Here is a 6,592-nt window from a genome sequence, read left to right as displayed (position 1 = left end):
ATCTATTTCCTTCCAGGAGTATGTATCCCTGACTTTGTATTTGTAACTTCTAGATCTTTCTTTTCTCTCTCTTCAGTGGTTTCTGTGTGATGGTGACTCTGTCACATTTCCACCAGTAGGTGCCAGTATCTGATATGACTTGCAGAGACAGATTTACCACTTATGGAGGATTCTTTTTCTGGAAAATGTTCCCATTTGAGGAGAATTCAGAAAGAGCAAAACCTTCTCTCTGCTTGGAAGAAGGCTAGGTTGAAATCTTATTAACCTATGAAAGATGCCCTGGAGAAGGAAATGGCAACCCACTCCAGTATTCTTGCCTGGAGAATCTCATGAACAGAGGGCTATAGTTCATGGAGTTGCAAAATGTCAGATGGGACTGAACACACACACACACTGCATTATGAGACTGTGGGTGTGCCTTGGAGTTCTGCATTCACAGCTGCTTTAAAGGTGTCATCCGCTTAGTATGAATAGAATGCTAGATTTCTAATTTTAAAAAGTATTTATGCAACAAGCAACAGGGAACTATAGTCAATATCTTATATCTATAATGGAAAATAATTTCAAAGTTAATGTGTACATGTACAACTGAATCACCTTGCTCTGCGCCTGAAACATTGTATGTAAGTCAACTATACTTCAATAAAAGATATACATTAAGAAAAAAATAAAGACATGATTGAAGGTGTTATATTCCTTGTTTTCATTGTTCTTTTAAAGTAGATAGTTCTTACTGCCTTTATTTATATGGTTTCAGAAAAAATTCATTTTCCTGCATGTTGGTGCCAACATAGTAGGCAAAAACTATTTTGGAAAAGGCATACAAAGTAAAAATAATATACAAGTGAGGGTAGTATTTTAAAGTTTTTGGTAAGATAAAAAGTTTGGTTTCTTAGATGACTTTCCAGTTTTTAAACTGGAAAATATGCATTTTCAAGATGAATATTTAAAACAAAAGTTAAAGCTGTAATATATCCCAACATTGTAAAATATTAATGTTTCCCTAAGAATCTTACCCTTGATCCTATCAGATACAGGAAGAATCTCAAAGAAAGGTTTCATATGTTCTCTTTAAAGTTTTGAAAGTAAAGATTCAACGGATAAATATTTAGAGGGTGATAACAATGATTAGATTTAATGTAATGATTTAAATTCTGGTTGAAAGATTATTCCATATTAGGAAGTCTCTTCATATAATATTTATCAAAGAAAATTTAAAAGATTGCCTTTTTAAATTGAAGTATAGTTGATTGACAGTGTTGTATTAATTACTGCTGTACAGCAAAGTGATTCAGTCATATATATATATTCAGTAATATAAAAATATATTCTTTTCCATTATGGTTTAGCATAGGACACTGAATATCGTTCCCTGTGCTATACAGTAGGATCTTGTTGTTTATCGGTTCTATATGTAATAGTTTGCATCTACTAATCTTAAACTCCCAATCCTTCCCTCCTTCCCATTCCCTTCTGCCTGGCAACTCCAAGTCTGTACTGTTATGTCTGAGTCAATATCTATTTCATAGGTGGTTTCATTTGTGTCATAGTTTAGATTCCACATGTAAGTGATATCATATGGTATTTGTCTTTCTGACTTAACTTCACTTAATATGATAATCTCTAGTTGCATCCATGTTGCTGCAAATGACATTATCTCATTCTTTTTTATGGTTTAGTAATATTCCATTGTATGTACATACCACATCTTCTTTACTCACGTATCTGTTGATGGACGTTTGGCTTGTTTCCATATCTTGGCTATGTAAATAGGGTGGAGGTGTTATATTTCTGGACAGAAGTCTCTGATACCATTTATCCTCACATAAATACAAAATCTTTACAGCGTCTTTTTGATGGATACATCTACACACTGGAAACCTTTAAAAGGCATATTTAAATCGGCCTCAAAAGCAGTTACCCCATTTCATCTCCCAGATGTTCAAGGAACTCTTCCATGCTGTTGGGCTACTTACCAAAAAATTCACAGTATCCACTGAAAAATGTGCACAACCAAAAAGTTAAGAATAACATTTTATTGGGGGCATTATTAAGGACTTAAGCCCAAGATACAGCCTCTTGGACAACTGAGGGCCTGTTCTGAAGAGGTGAGGCAGGAGCCAGGATGCATAGAGTTTTTGCAACAACAACAAAAATACCCAGGTAGTTGGATGTAAAACGATTACTGGTAATTAAGGAAAACCAGACATCTCAAGTTAGTGAATTTAGCACTGTTCTATGTATGGGAAGATGTGAGAGTCTGGGTTTTTTGAAATTACTGCTTTGATATGCACATTAGCTATCTAGGGTCTGTATCCAGTTTTTCTCCATCCTGAATCCTCTGAGGGTATACATCTGGCTCAAACCTTAACTTAGAGCTAGTGATTTTTTTTTTTTTGGTAAGCCATCTCATTTCCTCTTTGGAATGTAGAATTTAAGCAGTAAGTTAACATGATACGGTATTGTCATTCTGCCTAACAGTCAAATGGTGCTTTAAAATACATGAAGTCAGACCAAAATTGCTACTTTAATAGCTTCCTGCAGTTTGTGCTTGTAACTTTCAGGGCGAGGACAGAATTTATCATTGGGACACCTGAGCTATTGTGTATGGGGGGAAAATACCACTTTAATGCATCTCTCGGTTATTCAGAGGCAAGGCCCAGATCCTATTATGCATAAAAATGGAAAATGCTGTCTTCTTTGGAGCACAGTTGTGTCTCTAAGAGATGATTATGTTGTTAATAAACTTTTTTTTTTTTTAACTTTCTTTAAAGGGGGTGAGTTATGGGCCCAGTAATTTGTGGGAGAGAGCAGGAGAGGGAAGTCTGTAATGAGAGGAGAAAGTGAGGTAGGAGACAGTGGGCCTCTGGGCCAGACACCTGGTGGTTATCAAGTGGAGTAAAACTGAGCCGTTATTCTCACCCAGACACTCCAAGGACAAAGCTAGTGGCAAAAACTGATCTCAGCTAAATCAAAGAGATAAGGTGCCCACTGCTGAGGTCAAGGAAGACTTCCCCGTCTGCACATGCGCAGGAAGGCTTCTTGGGGGTCGAAAAGGGAGGGAGGCCCCACCCCATAAGAAGTGTGGACATGCACCCATAGGCCTTTATGGTGGGATCCAAAATGCAAGTTGCACATACATTTTGGGGAGGATCCATGGACCAGTCAGATGTGAAGAAAGAAAAAAGCTAACTGGTCAAGGGTAAATAAAGACCAGGCAGGACTGTCCTATATAAGTGATTTACCTTACCTCCATATTGCACTCCTTCTCACTCAGGATGTCCACACTCCTTTCCGGGTGTGTATCTCTGCCTACCTTCTGAGCTGGATAAACTGTTTTACTGTGTGCTCTCCCAAACATTGTCCTGTATTTCTAATAGTAAACATTGTACCTATTTGTACAGTCTTTGCCTCCTTGAAATATTCTTCCTTCAAACAGGGGCAAGAGCCAGAGCCACTTTGCTTCTAGCCTTTAGCCCCTGGTGGTCTAGTGGTGAGGACTCCTGATTTTCATCCAGGTTACCCAGCTTTAATTCCTGGGCAGGGAACTAAGATCTCTCTTCAGGACCGCTCACTGCAATCAAAAGGAGCTTTCCCCCTCAACAGCAGGGGTGTGCTGAGTTGCTAAAGAGGAAGAGGGGTCCATATGAGACCCCAGAGAATGGGTGTGACCTGTTGGCTCTAGAAAAAAGAAGTTTCGGGAAAGGTTTTAAAGCGTTCAGATTTTTGTAAAGGTTCCCCTCTGTTTATCATAAGCCTGCAATAAAGTTGGTTAAATAGTAGCCTGGTGTTTATCACACTTTGCTGAAAAAATGGGCAGGGCTGTGTCAGTGGTTTGGATCAAGTACTGTTGCATTCAGTGGAAGTGAGGAGGGCAATATGCAGAGGAAAAGAGAGCAAAACAGTTTTAAGGTGGACAGAGGTGGTCAGGGGAGGATTGACGAGGTGATCTCACCAGCTTAGACAAGTAGCCTTTGGGGAACCTCAGAAGCATGTAAGGAGGGAACTGGCTATTATCTTTGGATCAATCAAAAGAGGGATCTCAGAAAACTGGAGAACTGTATTTGCATGCATAAAGTCCTTTCACATATAGTTATTAGCATCACTTTAGTGTTTTTAGCAGAAAGTTATGAAAGTTTAGCAGAAAGACACGAAAAAACATAACTGATTTGGTTTTGACCCTCTAAAGAGGAAACGTGACAAGAGTTCAGAATTCAATCAGGCTACACAACTGAAGGAAGTTAGCTGCAAAAATAATTGGAATTCAGTGTCAACTTCTAGGCAAGTCAGAAATTACATTGGGATAAAACCCAAAATAGGCAGAGACAAATCCCCTTCAAAAAAGTATTGATTGAGAGTTTCACATTTCATGGTAAATATAAAAGGGGTTTAAAGGCATCTGTTAGGACCTCACAAAGGATACTTATCCTAAAGCTTGGATCCTGTGTCTTGCCTACCTGCCTGTCCTCTGAGATGGTAACCGAGTTTGACTTATTAGTAATCTGGATATGTTTAAGCTTTGTGTTTGTAATATTGAGACAGTTGTCCTCAAATGTTCATTTTTTTCTTTTTCTAAGTTAGTAGCATCCTTGCTTTTTAGCCAGGCATGTGATTGTTCAAGATTACATTTCCTAGCCATCTTTTTAGTTAAGTTTGACCACATGAATGCATATAAGAAGATGTGGTGTGCACCATACAGAAACTATCTTTGAAAGGAGAGGGGAACCTGTATTTATTGTTTTCTTTTTTCATTCCTGGTGGGGGGATATAGATATGATGGCTGGATATGAGGTGACGAATAGTAGACAAGGAAGTGGCCAATAGAGTGGCAAGATAGAAGGAGCCTGGGTCCCTGATACCATGAAACAGCTGGACCAGCCTAACCACCTTTCTCTAGATTTTTACATTAGGGATAAAGACATGTTGACTTTTTTTAGCTGCTTCTGCACGTGAACCTGGTCCTGATAAGTATAGGAAAGTACTCTCAATTCACTTGAAAGGAAAATATTTTCTCTTTGCTGGTAAGTACATTTCCAAACCAGGGAATATATAGAATAAAAATAAGGGTTGTATCAGTTATCTTTCACTACTGTAATGCTGTATGACAGCCACAGCACAGCACAGCTTTCTTCTATGCGTCCCTCATCCTCCAGCAAGCTAGCCCAGGCACAGTCTCATGACAGTGGCAGACATGTGAGAGAACAAGTGTTTTTCCATGCTTCTACTTGTCTCATGGTTGTTAACACTCCATTGTCCAAAGCAAGGCATGTACCTGGACTCAGTCATGGGGATGAAAAATATATTGTCTCTTTCTTTTTTAAAACATTTATTTATTTGCGTGCACTGGGTCTTAGTTGTGGCACACGGGGGATCTTCGATCTTTATTGTGGCATGTGGGTTCTTTAGTTGGGGCATGTGGGATCTAATTCCCTGACCAGAGATCAAATCCAGGTCCCCTGCATTGGGAGCGCTGAGTCTTAGCCACTGAACCACCAGGAAAGTCCCAAATCTGTCTCTTGCTATGGGAAGCTGCAAAATCACTTGGCAAAAGACATGGATACAGAAATGAGTAAAGAACTGGGACCAGTAATGCAATCAGTCTAACTTTAGTACTAACACTTAGTACTAATAGTTTGTCTATATTTGGTATTTAATGTATTTGCAATATTGAGGTGAATTGGGCATGTAAGAAATTGTGACTCACTTAGATTGTGATTCCAATTTTGCATGTATGGTTTTGTCATTAATTTGAATCTTTTGATTCACAGTTGAAAGGTGTAGGCTAACTTTACTAAGTGAAGAATATTGAAGGTCTAAGAGAACTTGAGGTTCATTATACTTTTTAATTGAATTTTTAGATTTTTCTAAGATTTGATACTTAAGGAAAATACTTTATTTAGTGCTATTCTTAGCTCTTTTGAAAGGCTTTTCCTGACCAGGCTATTTTCTTTAAAAGAATGACTGTATCCTCTTACCTTGTTGTCTCTAGGGCATTTATCAGTATGTGGCATTATATATTTAATATATATATTACTTACCATAAAGGTAATAATTTTGTGTTGCCTCCTGCTATATCCAGAACACCTTAAAATCATTTGGCATATAGAAAGTGTTCAAAAAATTTACTGACTGAATGAATTAAGCTTTTACTTTTAGGCCATGTGTTTGAAATGCTTAAAAAGCATTGAAAATAGGTCAATTGAGATTACTCAGTCTGAGGAGCAAAAACAAACAACAGAGAAATGAACAGTGCATGTGGGATACCACCAAGCATAACAACATAGTCATAAAGGGAAAACTGAGAGAATTTATTAGTACCAGACCTACCCAACAAGACGCATTAAAGAGAGTCCTTCAGACTGAAATGAAAGGACATTAGTAAGTTACCCAAAGCCACATGAAGAAATAAAGAGCACCAGTAAATATACATATTTTAGTAAATATATGAAAGACAGCATACATGTATTTTTTGTTGAACTCTTTTACCATATCTAATTTAAAAGACAATTATGTAAAACAATTATTATAGTTCTGTGTTGGTGGGCAGACAGTGTATAAAGCTATAATTTGTGTGACAATAACAGGACAAAGT

The sequence above is a fragment of the Bos taurus genome, chromosome X, assembly GCF_002263795.3.
Source record: "Bos taurus isolate L1 Dominette 01449 registration number 42190680 breed Hereford chromosome X, ARS-UCD2.0, whole genome shotgun sequence".
In the NCBI taxonomy this organism is placed as follows: Eukaryota; Metazoa; Chordata; class Mammalia; order Artiodactyla; family Bovidae; genus Bos; species Bos taurus.
This window is presented reverse-complemented; position numbering follows the sequence as displayed.